The 21,352-nt window shown below is 45.9% G+C and overlaps 1 pseudogene; it reads right to left on the reverse strand.

Moving 5' to 3' along the window:
- Window positions 1-9,624: 9,624 nt before the first annotated feature.
- LOC119660849 overlaps window positions 9,625-21,352 on the reverse strand; it is a 103,570-nt pseudogene continuing 91,842 nt past the window's right edge.

Raw genomic sequence — 21,352 nt, forward strand, 5'->3', positions numbered from 1 at the left:
ACTTCGATAAAGTGTGACTTAAGGGCAGATGAATCTGAATGATCGACGGTGGCCAATTTTCTAAACTGGGCTATACATCTGTTTCCTAATCATTAAACTTTCATATTTCCTACGAAGATGCAAACTTTTACGATTTTCCTTGAGAAACTGACTGATGCATTATGCCCTCAGTAGGAGTTTATGGTAACTACCACACCTTCAAACAACCCAAGCATTCTGTATTAAACTTGGTGGTTGTGCAACATAATTTACACTTTGCCCGGACGCCAAATTTACCACTTAGTTAGGATTGAAACGAGATGCTATTAGTTCTTTGCTTTTGGAATACGAGAAATATGATCGACCATGATGATTCGTTCAACACTTCGGGGATGAAAGTCATGAAGTCCTACTTGAAATTACACAATTAATCTAGTTTTGTTAAAGTCCCCAATTAATTTGTTCGGATCTGGCAGTACGTTCTTAGCCCAAAAATAATTAACCTCCAGTGTCTTGTACAAACTGTATGCAGTAATGATGTGGGCAACCATAACATTCAGCGGGGTGGGTCGCTTCGGGTTATTAAAAGCTATTATCAACGCAGAAAATTATGAAAGAATAGTTGAAAACCGCATTATGCCCACTTTAATATTTTCGATTAATCTCGGTAACTGATATTCCGAAACGATCGGCTTCATATCTTAGAGCTCTTTTGTATGTATTCCAAGTTTTTTTCCGACTAGAATTTTTTATTCTCCATACTGTCGCTTCCATGGGCAGGATTCCAGATCTGTGCCCTATAAGAAATTATCTATTAATAATCATACTATTATCCCTGACTTAAAGAACTCGTTTAAGACTACATTAATTCTTGAGAGATCTGTTAGCAATCTAAATACGATAGGAACCCACCAAAAAAACCATTCAAACACACATCATCATCATCAACGGCGCAACAACCGGTATCCGGTCTAGGCCTGCCTTAATAAGGAACTCCAGACATCCCGGTTTTGCGCCGAGGTCCACCAATTCGATATCTCTAAAAGCTGTCTGGCGTCCTGGCCCACGCCATCGCTCCATCTTAGGCAGGGTCTGCCTCGTCTTCTTTTCCTACCATAGATATTGCCCTTATAGACTCTCCGGGTGGGATCATCTTCATCCATACGGATTAAGTGACCCGCCCACCGTAACCTATTGAGCCGGATTTTATCCACAATCTGACGGGCATGGTATCGCTCATAGATTTCGTCATTGTGTAGGCTACGGAATCGTCCATCCTCATGTAGTGGGCCAAAAATTCTTCGGAGGATTCTTCTCTCGAACGCGGCCAAGAGTTCGCAATTTTTCTTGCTAAGAACCCAAGTTTCCGAGGAATACATGGGGACTGGCAAGATCATAGTCTTGTACAGTAAGAGCTTTGACCCTATGGTGAGACGTTTCGAGCGGAGCAGTCTTTGTAAGCTGAAATAGGCTCTGTTGGCTGACAACAACCGTGCGCGGATTTCATCATCGTAGTTGTTATCGGTTGTGATTTTCGACCCTAGATAGGAGAAATTGTCAACGGTCTCAAAGTTGTATTCTCCTATCCTTATTCTTCTTCGTGTTTGTGTTTGACCAGTGCGGTTTGATGTTGTTGGTTGATTCGTCTTCGGTGCTGACGTTGCCACCATATATTTTGTCTTGCCTTCGTTGATGTACAGGCCACGATCTCGCGCCGCCAGCTCGATCTGGATGAAGGCAGTTTGTACGTCTCGGGTGGTTCTTACCATGATGTCGATATCGTCAGCATAGGCCAGTAGTTGGGTGGACTTGAAGAGAATCGTACCTCTTGCATTCACCTCAGCATCACGGATCACTTTCTCGAGGGCCAGGTTAAAGAGGACGCATGATAGCGCATCCCCTTGTCGTAGACCGTTGTTGATGTCGAATGGTCTTGAGAGTGATCCTGCTGCTTTTATCTGGTCTCGCACATTGGTCAGGGTCAGCCTAGTCAGTCTTATTAATTTCGGCGGGATACCGAATTCTCTCATGGCCGTGTACAGTTTTACCCTGGCTATGCTATCATAGGCGGCTTTAAAGTCGATGAACAGATGGTGCAATTGTTGTCCATATTCCAACAGTTTTTCCATCGCCTGCCGCAGAGAGAAAATCTGATCTGTTGCTGATTTGCCTGGAGTGAAGCCTCTTTGGTATGGGCCAATGATGTTCTGGGCGTATGGGGCTATCCGGCCTAGCAAGATAGTGGAGAATATCTTATAGATGGTACTCAGCAAGGTGATACCTCTATAATTGCTGCACTGTGTGATATCTCCCTTTTTATGTATGAGACAGATTATGCCTCGTTGCCAATCGTCAGGCATTGATTCGCTGTCCCATACCTTGAGCACAAGTTGATGAACCACTTGGTGTAACTGGTCGCCTCCATATTTAACCAAACACACAATTCGACACAAAAGGCAGCAAAGGGGGCTCGGCCGGCAACGGCTAGGCCGTCATTTGCAGCCAAGGCTATTGAAGCCGATGGATGGGTCCTGTATGACGACTCTATTCCATCTGATTACGATACTGAGCGGTGCGAACAGCTTTGGAAGAAACTCCTCCCAACTGTAAGGACTGCATCCCCGCAAGACATTAAGCTTTGCTTTGAGTCGGTAGGTAGATACCGTAAAATGTTACGGCAAAATTTCGCCGCCGAAGACACGAACGAGTGGCTCAGGCAGAGCTGCTCCTCTCTCAACGATGTGTGGGAGGGTGCGCGACTAACCTTGAAGGCTTCCATCGTTCAAAAAGTGCTTCCTCTGGCTTCCAGAAGAAGAACGGAATGGTGCTGGGGTTCTGGAACAACTTGGTGTGCAGAACAAAATCAACACTTCCACCTGGTTGCTGCTAGGCAGCAAAACAGGAGAGAGAGCCGATAGGCCGGGAACTGTTCTCACTATCGGCGTTCCCGAACCCGATGTTAAGAAGGTTCGAGAAAAATCGGGCTGCCGGCTCTACTATGGGCTAGGGACCGCCACGTTACAAGTGTCGGCTCCTATAACCATGGAAATGAACGGGCAGCTCACGGCATCTTCATCTGAAACGTAGATGAGGTGCCACATTTTCCAAATAAATTTGCAACATTGTAAAGCGACGACTGTGCAGTCAGTTGCTTATCAGTTGTATGTTGTATGCCAATGGAAGCGATCAATCCCGCTCCTGCATGGTACTCTCAAAACACTTCCAGGCTAATTTGGTTAACGACCTATGTGATGGTGACACCACATCGGCTAAGCTAACCATAAAAAGTCAACAGGAAGATAAAGGGATATAGTGCTCTGCATATTTTCCCTATGACGCTGAAGACGTTCCCAGTAGAACATTCATCAGATCTATCCACTATGGCAAAGCAGAGGCTCACCACATATGCTGGGGAAGTTCCAACATCAATGCAAGAGGATCGAGACTACTGGAGTATCTAGAAGGAACCGATTTGCAGATCTTTAATTTTGGTAATGAACCCACTTCCTTCAACGTGGTCAGGCGAGAGGTCATCAGCATCACGGTGGCATCCCCTGACATCGCGGCTCTGATAAGAGAGTGGAGACTATCAAACAATATCACACTCTCGGATCACAGGCGTATAGATTTCGTAATTGCTTGAAGTGCACTTCCCAGGCAGCATCCAAAATCTAATCTCGGGGCCAACAGAGGCATACAGCCCTGAAACGAGAGACTGGAATCTGGAATCACTGGAGTGAGTAAAATGGGCATTTAACTCGTTCCATAGGTACAAGTCTGCAGGTCCGGATGGCATCATCCCTGCACTAGTAATAGAGAGAATGGATGCCCTGGGTCTACACGTTCGGAATATATATCCCGCATGCCCACCACACGCTTATATTCCAATTAAATTGCGTGATGTGAAGGTGTTATTCATTCCCAAACCAGGAAAACCCACCTACACAGACGCAAAAAGCTTTCGACCGATCAGGCTAACGTCATTTCTGCTAAAAGGACTAGAAAGACAAGTAGATCGGTTCATAACGGATACACATATTCCTAAAGGACCACTTCACCATAGGCAACACACCTACCAGAAAGTCAAATCCATGGAGACAGGACACCATGAACTTACGGCAAAAATTGAAAAGGCGATGTTCGAAAAAGAATACGCCTTAGGCGCATTCATGGACATCGAATGTGCCTTCAATTATGTCTCATTCGCGGCAATTTGCGATGCGGCACGACAGCATGGAATCGAACCGCTGCTAATCAGCTGGATCCTTCACATGCTAGAGTGGAGCAAAATCAACATATCGGTCGGCCAGAAGCTGGATGTCTCAGGGGCAGCCCACAGAAAGGGGCTCTCTCGCCACTGTTGTGGTTCTTGGTAATGAACCTGCTGTGGTTCCTGGAGGGCAAAAAAGTTTTCGCGCAAGCATTTGCGGACGACCTAGCCGTAATAATTACCGACAAGTTTGCGGACACAGTATGTGACCGCTTGAATGCAACTCTGCATGAAATCCAGAGCTGGTGCCTCCGCAATGGACTCACGGCGAACGCTACGAAGACGGAACTAGTTATGTTAACTACGAACGTCAGGTGAGGCAGCTGTACGCTACACACTTTAGCAGGGGCGGAAATACAGCTGGCACAACAGTCATCATATCCAGGAACAAAATCAGAAATCCTGCAGATTGCTCTGGTGCTGTAGGAATGCGATCGGTAAGACCTGGGGAGTTTCACCAAAACGGATATACTGGATATATACATCCATAATAAAACCCATTTTGATGTATGCCCGCATCGCCTGGTGGCCAAGACTGAACTTTGCTAACAGCAGGAAGCTGTTAACATAGATTCAGAGTTACCTAGGTATTACTGGAGCAATGAGTACTACGCCGGCTGCGGCACTTGAAACTATTCTAAATTTATCCTCCATTCACTTGGAGGTGAAACAAAAAGCAACCAATGACGCATATAGGCTCGATACCATTGGGGCGTGGAAAGGCGACCAGTCACACGGTCATGCGTCTATCTGGAAATTCATTGACAAACATCCGGCAAGCCTGATGCCGACCGATCATATGGTTTCCTGATAATAATAACCATTGGCGCAACAACCCATATTGGATCAGGGCCTTGAAGTGTGTTAGAGCACGTCATTCAAGACCGTAACGGTACACTACAGTATACTGTAGCAGGCAATGTGGTGAGCATTACGCTCGCCCGTTATTATGACCCTGATTTGACTCAAGTACTCATTCACAGCTGAGACGACTGGTATCTGACCTCAAGTCACGATACAAATCCCGCTGTCACCAACGAGATTTGAACCGCGGCCTTCCGTATGACAACCCGGTGCTCTAACCACTGAGCTATTCGGATACGGGGAGGTGACTGGTATATGATAAACTGCTAACAAACTACTAACAAATAAACATAAAAGTTGACTGACGGTTTCGTCCAGGGCAGAGGCGACTCATCAGACGCTGCCTCATCTCTGCTCTGGGAGTAACGTGGGGCAGTGTCTCATGAGTTGCCTCTGCCCTAGACGTAATGGTCAGTCAACTTTTTTGGAAAACTTGGGTGTTTAACCCAAAAAAGAGAACTCCGTGGACCACAAATGCAATCAATTCATCGATTAAATGTAATCAATTGTGGCTTCAACATCTTTTGCATTTGTCGAGCTGTACCCTCAGGGGTCGTTAGGGACTTTTAATGGGTAGCTTACGATACGGGGTGTGACGTCCCCGAGATGCCCGAATAAGTAGTTCTGACCCACTAGCTGGCAGTATACCTGCGTCCTAGGTAGTAGCCTCGAGAAAGCTTCGTACAGTACACGTCGGGACACACTGGAAGTCTCCGGAGCCGTCGACAACTCTCTGTCGGCGTCGACGGGGTGATGTGAGCGTAGCTCTGCCAAGGTGGAAATTGTGACGTATATCAAGAGCCAGCCCCTTCGGGACCCTGGTCGGGTAGTGTGCATTGAACCGGTGTTAGTAGAACGCGTAGCCCCGAGCGAACGCTGATCCGCCCGTGAATTCCGGGATCAGCTAAGCATAGGTCAGGCCTCAGGGAACTGGAGTAGGGGCTGTGTCCCCGAGGGTACACCGGTTCCTGACTATTGCGGCCCGCTCCCTTACACACGATGCGCTGGTTACTTTTTTTACAAAAAATGGACGAAACAACAGCAAAGGAGGAAGAGCTGAGTGCGTTTGGGCAGAGCACAAAAATGCGTGGTTCACCGCAGCGATCAACGCAAGAGGCAGCGAGGGCTGGCATACCCGATGTCACATCCGGGCGCGCAAATAACTTCCAATACCTTATAATGCCTCTGTTCCGGAAGTAAGCTCAATCAGAATCGCTAATCCTGAGCAGATGGATTCGGACACAAACCGAGTGGAAGTACAGTCGACCGTCCTCGCTAGAGCCGAAGAGGAAAGGCTCATCAGGATATGCGCGGCAGTGGTGAAGCGTATGCGGTCGGCAACGTTCCTCCAGAAGAACGTCAGCAAAGGCGTCAAAAACGGACTGATAGAACTGGAGGAACTATTGGACCGCATCTCCTTCTATAGATGAACGTAGAAAGCAGCGGAAGACGATTGGAGAGCAGTAAGAGCCGTACTCCCCGCTGAGAACGCTGCTTGCACTGCAACGCGAACTGGGGAAAAACGGGAGGAAGACAGTATGCCCGAAGAAGACTTTATCGAAGTAGTTTCCAGGGCCAAAAAAAGAAGACAAATAAGAAAAAAAAGAAACAACTGGCTCCTCCGCCAGAGACACCTCTGTCCAAAGACAAGGAGGCTGCCAGTCAAAAGCCAGGAGTAGAAAAGACGAAGAAGCGAAGAAGGTCTAGACCGTCGGCTCTGCTCATTAAGCCGATGGAAGGCAAGACATTCGCGGAAGTCCGTAGTGATATGATGAAATGAAAGACAACGGAGCCGAGGTGTCTTCCATACGGGAAACGAGGTGTCTTCCATACGGAAGGACAATGCATGCCTCACTGACACTCCAGAGCGAAACGGATTCTGGAAATGCCGGCGAGAGCCGGGCTCGTAGTTTTAAACATCAGATCCACGCCAGCGTTTCGGCGCCTAGGCTGTGAAGGAAGCATTCCTGACATCACCATAGTGTGAGATAGTATCGCAGCTGACACCGTCGTAAATTCAGTGATGAACCTGATAACGACGGCGTGTGAGGCTTCCATGCCCTGGAGGGCCCCCAGTCGCGACAAACCTTCTATACACTGGTGGACAGCAGAAATTGCCGACCTACGGAGGGAGTGTCATGAGCTTCGCCATACGACACAATGTTTGCACGCCAACAAGGAGGCATGTGTCATAAAAGCACAGTATAGATCAGCAATAAGGAGACTCCGCAACGCTATAAATAAAAGCAAAGCTCGTGACTGGCAAGAACCTTGGTAACGAGGTGAATGAGGACCCGTTGGGCCGTGTTACCCGGAAAATCGGAGCTCCGCGCAAGCCCTGCGTACTAAGTACCGACCGGATGGACCGCATTGTGCGGCCATTGTTCCCCAGACACCCTGTACGGGTTGATGTAAATAGCGCGGAAAGCATCGAGGATTGCCCCCCTTTCACAATGAGAGAGCTCGAAGAAGCGGTTCTCACTATGAAAAACAGGAAGGCGCCAGATCCTGATGACATCCCGGCGGAAGTTTACAAATTGGTGTTCCGCCAACGGCCAGAATTCCTGCTTGTAGTGTTCAACGCCTGCTTGAAGGAGGGCATTTTCGCCTTGGTACTGCAAAGTGGCCAGACTCGCGTTGACCAGTAAGGGTAAAGGAGACCCGGAGTTCCCGTCTGCATACCGACCGCTGTGTATGCTTGACACGGCCGGAAAAGTGCTCGAGAAGCTCATCAGGGGTTGACTCGCTGAAGCGATCCGCGCTGCCGGGGACTTATCCTCAAGGCAGTTCGGGTTCAGAACAGGGATGCTGTTATGGAGGTCATAGATGCGGGTAATCGAGCCGAGGCACACAGCCGCCGATCTCATCGGATGGACAGAAAACTCATTTCACGTGCCAAGCTATCTCTTGCGGATATTGAAGGATTATTTGAAAGACCGTTCCCGTGCAGCAGCAGCGGACAGGGCTGCAGCTGGAGTCGCGACTTTGAGTGGGCTAATGGCGAATGTCGAGGGCCCTATATCAACTATGAGATGTCTCCTTATGGGAGCAACACAGTCGGTTCTGCTCTATGGTGCGGAGGTATGGGCTGATGCATCGTAAACGCCTTGCTCAAGTGCAGAGGCGTGGAGCTTTGCGAGTGGCGTCTGCTTATCGCACCGTCTCCGAACCGGCTGTGATGGTGATCGCGAGAGTGATCCCCGTTTCCCTCCTTGCCAAGGAGCGGAAAGTTATCTACCGCCGTAAGGGCGAGAACTTAAGAGAGATCTTTGCCCGCGAAGAACGTCAACGCACTCTTACCAAGAGGCAACTTTCTTGGCAGAAAGAGCCAAGGGGCAGATGGACTGCGCGGCTCATTGACAAATTAGACCCGTGGTTGAACCCAATTGCACGGTGAGATTGATTACTTCCTTACCCAGGTGCTCAGAGGTTGGGGGGAGGAAGACGCGGTGGCAACGCTGTCGGCTAAACCAAAACCAAGTGGCAGAGGAGAACCTACACGTGGTGGCACCGGGAAACGCTGTATCGCATTGGCTTGCCGGCCGTGATGCAGTAAGCGAATACTCCAAGGCTTAATTAGGGCGATCAGACCTGAGTCTGCACGGGAACTCATCTGAAGTGGCTTCGGCCACGAAACTTACTGGTACCATGGGAACCGGGGTAGCCCCTGGATTCATATACTTCGGGAGAATTCCTGTCGTATATGAGTACAGCTCGGTTGTTTGCGGTTGGCCCCCTAGTGGGAGTTGGATGGGGATTGTTGGTGATGCTCAAGCAAGAAGAGACCTTCGGGCGTCGACGTGGTGTTGCGTTTCATCACGGGTGCCGTACTCCTTAGTTCGGTAGAGATTTGGTAGGTCTTGGATCCACCAGATTTTTAAAAAATCGGTTAAGAATTAATGAAATCATTTTATTAAATAAGGGTAACTAAATATAAAATTCGGTTTTTATTTAAAAAAAAACTTTGTAATTTATTCGTTTAAACGAATCAAAGTAATAAGCGACGATTTAATTTACGTTTATTAGGTTTCGGTCAATTTCTAAAATATGGTAATATACCGAATACCGATAATATATCGAAAGCGACCATACAAATGCGCTATTCTGATATTTTCCAGATTTTTCGGTTGGGTAGGTTCTGAGAACAAGCCCTGCTTCACTTTTTGAGGCACACAATTTGAATATTCTCACCTAATATCAAAAATAAGATCAATTTCGAAAAATACTATTCGAGCCCTCTCGTTTGATAAATGAATGAAAAATGTACACCCCCTTTCGTATACGTTCTCACTAAATTTTGCGACAATCGGTTTAGTCGTTTCACATTGCCTCCTACAGTCTACTGTAGAGTACCTTTACGGTCTTGAATGAAATGCTCTAACACACTTCAAGGCCCTAATCCAATATGGATTGTTGCGCCAACGATTATTGTTATTATTATTTGTTTCACTTATAATCTTAAAAAGAAAAGTCAAGGGTCTAGACAGCTATAGGATGCAAACACATAATAATTTAATTTAATATAAAAGCTAGTTCTTTATTCACGAAAAAATATTTTAGAGCTTTGTATATTATAATACAATAAATTGAATTCCATTTGGTGCGCATTTATTCGTTTTTCTGATAATGTAAGTGTTTGTTGCAGCTTATCATCATTTGGCGAGCCTGCATTGCCGCCAGCGCCAGTTGCTCCAGCAATGTGGTTTGTTCGTTGTGCAATAATTTTTGATTTTTCGTTAATAAAATGTTCTTTGACGGACTTAAACCAGTGCAAAGAGTTGAATTCACTGGTTTGGTTGAGGAGTCGTAAAAGATAGGCGAATCCAATAGCTAGTCCATCGTCTACAAAGAGAACACCCTGTTTATCCCTTTTATGGATTTTGTCCTTCGCATTGATATGTATTCAACGAAATTGATGGTGACGGCCGGAACGACCAAGTAAAAATTGCGTAAGCGCATGTTTTTCGGATCCCGAAAGAATGGTGTGAACGCCTCGATTAGGAGCTGAAACATAAAGGAGGATTAGTTCTTTACCAATTGTGGATTTTTCGCACCATTTACCTTGAAATATTCCGTTTCATCACTGAAACATTTCGACAAATTCTGTATATTATTCTCCAGGTTCTCAGCAGCTTTCATAGTCGCACATGTTGCTTTCGCAAAATCAAGATTGTCGTCTAATTTCGGCAAATACACACTCACATTCGAACTGGCATGGATACCTCCTGAGCGCATGAGGCGTATATAACCCATGGCATTTCCAATATGACTAATTAATTGACGAAAGAGATCCAAATAGCTTTGACCATCAGGAGTTAGGCCAAATTTCCGTATGCCCTTGTTAAAGCTATCGGCACGTTCGTAGTTATACATTTACGATGCAGAACGATCCTTGCCATCTTTCGCGCCACCGCGAAAATATTTCAAATCTTTCATAAGTCGCGATTTGATATGTTCATCGTAGAGAAATTGCGAGAATGTGTAAAGCTTCTTACGCACAAACTGGTACGCAAAATTGACCTGTAGGAGTAACCAAATTGTTTAAGATGTTATGAAAGGATGTAGGTTAAACTTAGACGCTATTGAAATAAAACGAAATTTTCATAGTCAGCCATAATTTACCAGACAGGGCTTGGTCGACCATTTTCCAAATATACCATCTCCTAATTGGCGGAAAGGTTGCTACTAGTATTCTAAATGTTAAATTCTACTAGGATGCCAATTCAACTCAGACTGATAGGTATCTGATAAGGACACTGCAACGCTGTTTGACTACTATTATTGAGCAGCGCAGTAGGTCTACCACACAATTGACTATTACTATTGAGCAGCTCCCCTCTCGGACATCACCTTGTCGTGGTGAGGGAGCTTGTGATTGTTTACTACTACACTAGGAGTGGCCAAAAACACATGAAGATGGAAACAAAGGATTGTAACTCTCCAAGTGTTAAGAAGTCACAGACTTCGAATCCACCCGCGACTCTGAGAAATCAGGTCGTGCCCGACGCACGGATTTTGGAGACCTCACCTAATTCATGTTCCCCCACGGAGAAATCTATGCAAGACAGGCTCTCCACTTCAGTGGAAAACCTACACCCGGTGTCTACGACGCGGTCAGCCAAAAAGGATAGTACAGCATCTCCTTTAATGAGAGCAACTGGGAATCTGACTACGGCTAGTCGGTCGGTGACAATGTTACCTAACTCTTCCAAGAAACGAGGGAGGAAGGCTCGGCAGAGGGAAACTTCAGCCGCAAAGCAGAAGGGACTACAGGCTTGCTTGTCAGAACCTTCTCCTCCGCCGGTACCAGGAAAAGCATAAGAAAGGGAAGGGACGCAACTGGTCTAACGCCGATATGTGAAAATAGATCTATGCAGCCCGGACTCCATGAATCTGGGAGGGCTCCCGACGACAACGGAAGGCACTGCGAAGAAGGCGAAGTTTCTAGCGAATGAGGACATGGACGTTGCTACACCACTAAGTGTGGCGATATCCAAAGAAATCGATGGCTATATCCAAAGAAAGCGGAACTTTCGGTGGAAGGCGAGGAGCTGGTAACCCCGGTGAGATCCACCCTGAACGCAGCAGACTTTTCAGTTAGCGGCGGTTTCGTATTAGACTGCACTTATGGCTACAAACATAAGAGTTAGTCGAATCAACCTGCAGCATGCCAAAGAGTTCTTCCTATCTACTGGCGGCAAAGCTAGCAAAGTTACAGGACTCTCCTTATATATTTCTGGTTCAAGAGCGTCGGCCCAAGAAGAAGTGAAGTAATTGACGTAACAATCTGCACTACAAAGTTGTTAGAGTTAATTAGAAACTGGCGAGTACTAGATAAAGTCTCATTCTCAGATCACCGTTACTTAGAATTTAGTCTATTACTGTCGAACAGCCTGTAATACAAAGACGGAATCCTAGGAAAACGGATTGGACAAAGTTCAGTGAACTTCTTGGCAACAAAGTTGAGCTTCCTAGGCGACTAAGGACTCCTTTGGTGATAGAAGATCAATTGAAAACTCTGAATAGCACACTTTTAGAGAGCTTTGAAGAGACTTGTCCTATTTCCCGAGGCCAAAGTGGTAAAACGGTTCCATGGTGGAACCAAGAACAGCAGAGACTCAGGAAATCAACCAGATGATTTCTAAATCGTGCTTCCAAAAGCAATGAAGATGAAGACTGACTGAACTTCCGGAACTAACAGCGTGAATATAAGAGGCTCGTAAAACGTTCGAAACGGGACTCTTTTAGAGCGTACTGTGAGGAACTGGAAAGTGAAAGGGAGACTTCTAGGTTGTGTAGAGTTCTTAATAAGGATGAGTCGGCGAAATTGGACTTTCATAGAAAACCGGATGGTACTTTCACGAACTCCAGAGTTGGATCTATACAGACTCTCTTGGAAGTACACCACTCGGGAGAACAGGTCTCAGTAGTGGGAAGAAGAGAATTGGCTATTTCTGGAAAGTGAAAGAGAGACTTCTAGGTTGTGCAGAATCCTTAATAAGGATGAGTCGGCCAAGTTGGACTCTCATAGAAAACCGGATACTACTTTCACGAACTCCAGAGTTGAGTCTATACAGACTCTCTTGGAAGTACACCACTTGGGAGAACAGGTCTCAGAAGTGGGAAGAAGAGAATTGGCGGTTTCTGCAAACCCTTCATCATGAAGGTGTTACAAGGGGAATTGGGACACTGCGAGAACGGTTGTTACCAATGGAAAAACGAGAACTGCTGTACTATCATTTGAACACTTCAAAGCACCTGGTATGGATGGCATCTACCCAGCGATGCTAAAGGAGGGTATAGAGCGCTTAGAGAAACTTCCAAGAAATATTTTTCGAGAATGTCTTGCTCTGGGCTACGTGCCTTCCTCTTAGCAGATGGTGAAGGTAGTCTTCATACCAAATCCTGGGAAAGATGACTATTCTATTCCAAAGAACTTCAGCCTAACATCATTTTCGCTGAAATTTCTGGAGAGACTGGTTGAGCGTCACATTGTGGGAATGCGCTAAAGTCGCATCCCTTACCAACGTGGAAAGTCCGGTGAGTGTGCTCTTCATTCTTTGGTTTCAAAGATAGAGGATGCAACTCTGAAGGGTGAGTGTGCGATGGGGGTGTTCGTGGACATTGGAAGGTGAAAGGGAGACTTCTAGGTTGTGCAGAATCCATAATTCGCAGAACACAACATGACTACGAATTATATTGAGCGCATAACCGCCTTATTGACCAGAGCTTGGCCAGAGCTGAAAATATTTTTTTTGAGAACTGTGGGGTCCTAAGTCCGCATTAACTTAATGCCGGAGCGGAATTAAGAGATTGATTTTTCGCGAAACAGTTAGGCTTGTAAATGCAGTCCGAATATTTAGAGAATTGTGATATGAAGCAATTTATCCAACACTTCAACAACTTTTAGTTTCTACAAAGTAACAGCTTTTCAAAGCGACTATTTCACTAAAGTGCAATATGTATGTTATGGTTTCCACAGCATTTTGGAAATTTGTCGATTAATGAATAAATATTTACTCATATATCTTCTTTTTTTTTTGGTATAATGGAGGCTTCTGGCTGCTTAAGATACTACATACATCTTTTAAAATCTGCTTTAAGCAATGAAGTATATGCATTTACTTTGTGAATTATAGAATATGTTCACTGTGGTAAAAGAATAATAATTATGTACGGCGTTGCATCACCTTGGCCCCAATACGGTGAAAAAGGCTGTCAACTAACCAAACTTCCCTAACAGCTTTGCCAGTCGTGAACACCGACTGCGCGAAATAATATATGGAACCGGACAGCATGTACTGGAGCTAACCCGAATGCTAGCAGTTCGGCGAGATGGCGGCCGTGGTACTTGGTTCTGAAATGTTATCTTCCAGTCAGGACACAGAGATTTTACTCACGTGCCTAGACTCAATAGTAAAAAAAAAACAAACTAAACCCACCCGGGGTAAACTACTCTATTAGAGACGTGAAGTTCCAAGGCGGGTTGAAACCAGTGACATTTTTTATACCAAAGAAGTAAATTACCAAACGGCCTAATAAGGGAAGGGGCAAACATCACGAAAAAACTAACGCCGCGGGATGGGCGGGCAATGACTAGTGCTGAGCTGATTCGGGCACCTACGCGACAAGTGGCCCCGTCTCCCTTTCCTCTTTATTGGGGACCAGATGACATAGTGGCCATGCGGCAACTCAGTGCAATCTAAACGTTCCCCCACTGTCGCTTCAAGTATAATAGGGGGAACCCTAAATAATCAGGTGGGCTGACGCCTTCCTGGGGAGGGCTAGAACAAAACAATCTAACTTCTATTCATGATAATCCTTTATACGTAATGCATGTAAAAAAACTAGCTTAGAATTAAGCATTCATACTTAAATCTGGTAAGTATTTCAATTACAATCTTTCTTATAGTTTTACATATCCAAAAGAATATTGGAGATTTGATCAGTAGGTGGGTCCGCTCCAGATTCTTTTACTTGATCAAAATAATAAGATAATAACCCAAATGGTTAGTTAGTTAGTTTAGTTTCCTGGGGGTAGCCGCAGCTCCGAGCACTCAGGCCCTTGTTAGGCCCATTGTACTATCCCCGTAAATTGTCTATTCAATGGCTCCCCGCCTACGGTGTTCGCAAGCTTTAGCGAATCTGAGAACATTCTCCAGAGGCAGAGAGTGTGCAGATTCTTCATTAAAGAAAACCTTGCCAAGGTGTCTTCGTCTGAGATCTGAGGATGCCGGGCAACTACACAAAAAGTGCAGAGCCGTCTCCTCCTCCCCCTCACATTGGCTGCACATAGCCGAAACCACCACCCTAATCTTTTGCATATGGTAGTTTAAGGAGCAGTGCCCCGTTAAAAGCCCTACTAGAGTTTTCATGTCCCACTTCTTAAGGGACAACAAAAATGAAGCTCCAGTGGCCCTAGGCTCTTTCACAAGGATTTTCACTTGCCGGCAAGAGTTTGAATTTCTCCACTCGGTTGCGTGAATTCTTGCAATTTCAGAGTAGACTTGACAGTAGATGTTCGGATTCCAAGAGCTGGTTCTGGCCCCGCCATTGTGGATCCAGACCCTCGGTGAGCCAGTCTATCAGCCTCCTCATTACCGGCGATGTTAGATTGCCCCGGCACCCACATTAGAAACGTTTCGTTCAGTCGGCCAAATTTCAACAGCACCTGATGGCAACTCAACACCAACTGGCTTGAAATGTGGTTGCTATTTAGTGCTGATAATGCCGCCCGACTGTCGGAACAGATTCGAATAGTGCGACGCCTCCATCTTTGTCGCAGACATTCTTCTGCTGCTAATGAGATGGCATATATCTCCGCCTGGAATATGGTCGTCATTTTTCCGAGGGGTCGGGCCAATTCTATAATCGGATTCTCCGAGAAGACCCCTGCGCTCGGTCCACCCTCCATGACTGACCCCCCGGTGAAGATTATTAGGTCTGTAATCTGAAAAAACTCATGGGCATTTGTCGACCATTCTTCTCTTTTGCTGATTACGACAGTGTGTCTTTTCAAGGACAAATCATGAAACCATATGATCGGTCGGCATCAGTGCTACCGGATGTTTGTCAATGAATTTCCAGATAGACGCATAACCGTGTGATTGGCCGCCTTTCCACGCCCCAATGGTATCGAGCCTATATGCGTCGTTAGCTGCTTTCCGTTTCACCTCCAAGTGAATGGGGGATAAATTTACTCGTAGAATAGCTTCAAGTGCCACAGTCGGCGTACTACTCATTGCTTCAGTAATACTTAGGTAACCAAGTCTCTGCATCAGCGTTAGCAGCTTCCTGCTGTTAGCAAAGTTCAGTCTTGGCCACCAGATGATGCGTGCATACATCCAAATGGGTTTTATTATGGATGTATATATCCGTTTGGGTGAAAGTCCCCAGGTCTTACCTATCACATTCCTACAGCACCAGAACAATCTGCAGGATTTCTGATTTTTTTGCTGGATATGATGCTTCCACGTTAGCTTGGAGTCGAAATGTACTCCTAAGTACTTGACTGTTTGTGCTAGCTGAATTTTCGTCCCTGCTAAAGTGGGTAGCGTATAGCCAGCTGTGGATTTCATGCAGAGTTGCATTCAAGCGGTCATATACTGTGTCTGCAAACTTGTCGGTAATTATTACGGTTAGGTCGTCCGCAAATGCTTGCGTGAAGACTTTTTTGTTCTCGAGGAGCCACAGCAGGGTATCCATTACCAAGAACCACAACAGTGGAGAGAGAATCCCTCCCTGTGGGTAGCCCCTGAGACATCCTACTTCAATAGACTTCTGGCTGACCGATATGTTGATTTTTCTCCACTCTTGCATGTGAAGGATCTAGCTGATTAGCAGCGGTTCGATTCCATGCTGTCGTGCCGCATCGCAAATTGCCGCGAATGAGACATAATTGAAGGCACATTCGATGTCCATGAATGCGCCTAAGGCGTATTCTTTTTCGAACATCGCCTTTTCAATTTTTGCCGTAACTTCATGGAGTCCTGTCTCCGTGGATTTGCCTTTCTGGTAGGCGTGTTGCCTATGGTGAAGTGGTCACTTAGGAATGTGTGTATTCCTTATGAACCGACCTACTAGTCTTTCTAGTCCTTTCAGCAGAAATGACGTTAGACTGATCCGTCTAAAGCTTTTTGCGTCTGTGTAGGTGGGTTTTCCTGGTTTTGGAATGAATAACACCTTCACATCACGCCATTTAATTGGAATATAAGCGTGTGCTGGGCATGCGGGATATATATTCCAAATGTGTAGACCCAGGGCATCCATTCCCTCTATTACTAGCGCAGGGATGATGCCATCCGGACCTGCAGACTTGTACCTATGGAACGAGTTAAATGCCCATTTTACTCGCTCCAGTGATACTACTTTGCATTCCAGATTCCAGTCTCTCGGTTGAGGGCTGTATGTCCCTGTTGGCCCCGAGATTAGATTCGGGTTGCTGCCTGTGAAGTGCACTTCAAGGAAATAATTTGCTGTTTCTTCATCACTTTCTGTGTACTTCCCGTTCTATAAACGTAAATCACCCAGTTTCTGACTACGTTCTTTAACCAGAATCGCGTCTCCAAGATGATCGTTTAGTCGATCTTATGCTCTTTTTTAGAGCCTTCTGTGCCTCTTTATAGCTATTACAGCTAGCGCCTGATTCACCCTTCAGAACACGATTGAGGAGCATCCTTGTCGTTCTCCTCTGTTTTGCTAAATCCGAGTTCCACCATGGTAGTTTACCCTTCTTTGGCATCTTGAGTGGATAGCCTTCCGAAAGATTCATTCATTCTAGTTATGATCATCTGGGTTGTCTTCTCAATTCCAGCAATGGATTTAATGCGCTTCCCAGGGATCAATTCTCAATTCTCTTTTATACATTACCCAATCTGTCTTCCGCGGATTCCGAACTGGAGTGGATGGAGGTGGATCCATGCCCATTACGTTATAATAAATTGTATTGCCCCATTAGGTTATAATAAATTGTATCATATTTTTTAGTATATTTACCGGTTAGTAGCACTCCTTGCCTATGGTCATGCATGAGAAAGTTTTTTCGTGTATAAATTAAAATATTCTATGTGACTAATGATATTCCTGGTTAAATTTATTGATAGTTTTTTAATTACACATCCTAATTAAACTAAAGCTAATCCTATTTGCTATATCTTAGCAATGTTGGCTGTTAAGATAAATTTTAACAGACTGCGGGGGCGCGTTTGCTGTAGTACATTCGTCTGAAGTCCTGGCCAAATTACGTAACTGATGATATAATGGCATCACTCGCTCTGATTGATTTGAATTTCCAGGCGTCCACCTTGGCGGTTTACCTGAATGGATTCGACAGCAGGTGGGGATACGATTTCGACAAGTAATTGCCAGCAGGCCCAGTAGGATGGACGTTGTACTGAGTGCGAAATTTGTTGCCATGCTAACCCAATGGTGATGATGATGATGTTCTTTTGTAGGTATCGGAGATCTAACCTTGGAGATCGGAGTAGAACGTAGCCGGGTAACATTCGTCAAGTTCACAGGGTAAATTATTCTCGTGAAGGCTTCCATTACCCTCCTTGTTTCCGACACTGTTATCGGAGGACCATGCCGTTTGCGTGGATAGTACAGTCGTCGTTAGTATGCACTATCCCCACGTCGTTCAGGGCCATCTCGTGCCTCTGCCCTTTGCAAGTTATGGAACATATTGTAGAGCCGCTGGTGACATATAACCAGCTGGTCTCCACCATTAACTCCTTCTAGATCGTGGCGTTGTTCATGACATCCTGCAAGTAACAATTTGGTTTATTTGGACTTTCGTAGATTGCATCCAGCACACAGTTTGATATGTCGTCCATATTTTTTGTTATTTTTGGTGCGCATAAGGAGATTTTGTCCTGCCGAAGACATGATGCAAGCGAGGACTGATCAAGTAGTCGAAGTAGTTACCTTGATTGAAGTCGACACCAGGTAACGGCCCCCTCCTATGGCCCGAAAGACAGCTGTTACGTGTAGCAGATTGCATTCGTGTTTACCGATTATGCAAAAATACCCGAACACTCGAATTTGTTCTTCGTCCTTTTGTAACGACAGTCGTTCGTATGGAATTCTCTGGATTTCATACAACGGCTACTCTTGGTCAGGACATCCTTGATCGCGGTTGTCAGTGCATCTCTGCCTACGAGACCCAATAAATCACCGTGGCCGTAGAATGCGGACACGATTCGACTATATTTCGTCTTTAGCTCGTCGAAGTAGTCCACGACTGTCAAGTACGTGGATACAATCTGCACATTCAGATTGCCCGAATCCGTTTTGGCAAACCAGCTGTTCATTTTGTTCACTGATTCGATGACTATTTATGGATGAACTCTCTCAATCGATGAGATAGTGCGGTCTTGTAAGCTTCTACCCGCGTGTTTATCAAGACGTTCTGCTGGGTCATCGACTGCAACATGGTAAGTTGTCCTTGGCGGAGGTTCTCAATGTCATTGTAAACATCCTCGTTAACTCCAAAAACTGCGGTTAGTACCTTGCCCAATAAACCTCTCCTTCCTTTGGGGGCTGGGAGCTCGAGCAACTCATCGGTCTTGCGGGTAGTATCCTTGCATTTAAAATTCCTTATCAGCACGTCACAATGGGTCGTGGTTTCTACCTTCGTGGCTTTCCTGCACATTGCGTTTGACTGGCCCAAGACGTCATTCATGTTCTGACGATCCCTTATCATTTCTCGAATCGGAAAGTGCACTTCGATTCTTAACTCTCCTCGAATGAGCCGAGAGCATCGCAGTTTCTCGACGTGGTATCCAGCGTCCGGCTTCCATATTTCATAGTCCTCGGTGGAAATGTTCTTTGCGAACAGCATCCTGAATGATAAGGATAATCTCGTTCTGTTGAGTAACCGTGCCTAGGTACGCTTTACCACTTCTGGACGTACGCCGTTGTCGCAGTTTTTTTGGCCTCAAGGTGTTCGGGGTCGGCGACGGCAATCGGTATCTTCTTTTTGCCACTACTTTCTTTCCAGTTGAGGTCCTGTCATTACTCTTACATGGAGCGGCAGGATTCTCTACCTCGGGTTTGTGGGGTAGACCGAGTGGCAGCGGGCATAGATTCACAATGCCAACCTGCTTCTCCAATGATCCATAGTATCGGACTGTGACGGCTCTTATTTTTCCATCGCTCCCAGGGTGAATGACGCTGATGCAAGCCAAAGGCCATTTTGCCGGCAGCATTTTTCTTTCCTTAATGAGAACTAGCTGACCGAGCTTCAAGTTGGAAGTCTGTTGGTCCCATTTGACTCGGGTTTCCAAGTGGTGCAGGTACTCCCGATTCCATCTCTTTCAGAACAGCTGATGTAACGTCTTGATCTGCTGCCATCGTGCATACAGGTCGCGTTGGGTCCTGTCGACCCCTGGTATGGCTTCCAATGGACGCTGAACCAAAGAAAGATCAGGTGTCAAAGCTTCAAAATCGTCGAGATTATTTGAGAGGGGCACTAGCGCTTCCACTTGGCACATCACTGTTGTAAATTCTTCGAAGGTTGGTAAAAATCGTGCTCCATCGAAAACGCATTTTAGCTGTCGTTTTGCCGATTTCACAGCTGCCTCCCACAATCCACCAAAATGTGACGTAGCACTGGGATAAATGCCAGATAACCCCGTCTTTTGCTGATATTGTCGCGGCTCTCTCTGACGCGGATATTATCGCTTGCTGTATCTCCTTGCCCATTTGATTATTGGTTCCAACAAGATTGGTACCAGGATCGCTGTAGATTTCAGCACATAACCCACGCCATGCCGTAAATCTTTTAAAAGCAGCTACGAAGGCTTCTGTCGTTAAATCACTCACCAGTTCTAAGTGCACCGCCTTCGTCACCATACAGACGAAAACGCAGGCATACCTCTTCAGCGTGGCTGTTGATCGACCCTTTGACATTCGTGTCTTGGAGCGTCTGGCGTAGTCCACGCCACAATGCAATCCGGGCTTGGTGTGATCCGGACCGTTGGTAGATCGCCCATGCGCATTCTTAATATATTGCGGACTGCCGTGGCGCTACCATGAAGAGTGTGCTTGTGTGCTTCACGAATAACTAATGGCGTAACGTAATGCTCCCGAGGTAGTAGGATCGGATGTTTATGATCTTCGGCGATATTTGCGTTTCGAAGTCTACCTCCAACCCTCAGCAGGCCCCTGCTGATCGACGAATGGATGTAATTTTCTTAGTCTTTTCTTAACCGCATCAATTTCTTCCGCCAAGACTGATTGTTGGAGAAGCTGTGGAACTCTTCTTTGACTTTGCTCGTACTCGGCTACGGTGCTCGGTCCTTTTAATCATGAGGAGAATCGAGTGATATATGCTACCACTCTCACGAGTTTCGGAAAACTTGAATAGCGTTTCAATAGCTGGAATTCAACCCAAAATTCCCGTAAAACAAGCAACTTCCGTCCGCCGTCCTTTATCCAAAAGCCATTGCGGCCCATTCCACCATAAAGGATGTTTGCGTAATTCGCTCGAGGTGATACCTCGCGAAGCACAATCTGTGCGGTTCTCCTTTGATCTGATATGTCCCAAGGTCCATATCGTCTGGCTGATATTACGAATCTTAGCCACTCGATTTGCTACGTAATTATCTAGTTTCTCCGGTTCCTTTTTTATCCAGGCCAGCACGACCGTCGAGTCACTCCAACAGCACACGCCTCTTGCAGTTGCAAAGTCGATGTTGTTGTTGTGCCCCATTGAGCTCCAATCTCGTTTTCAAAGGC

This window comes from Hermetia illucens, chromosome 7, assembly GCF_905115235.1.
Source record: "Hermetia illucens chromosome 7, iHerIll2.2.curated.20191125, whole genome shotgun sequence".
NCBI classification, from domain to species: Eukaryota; Metazoa; Arthropoda; class Insecta; order Diptera; family Stratiomyidae; genus Hermetia; species Hermetia illucens.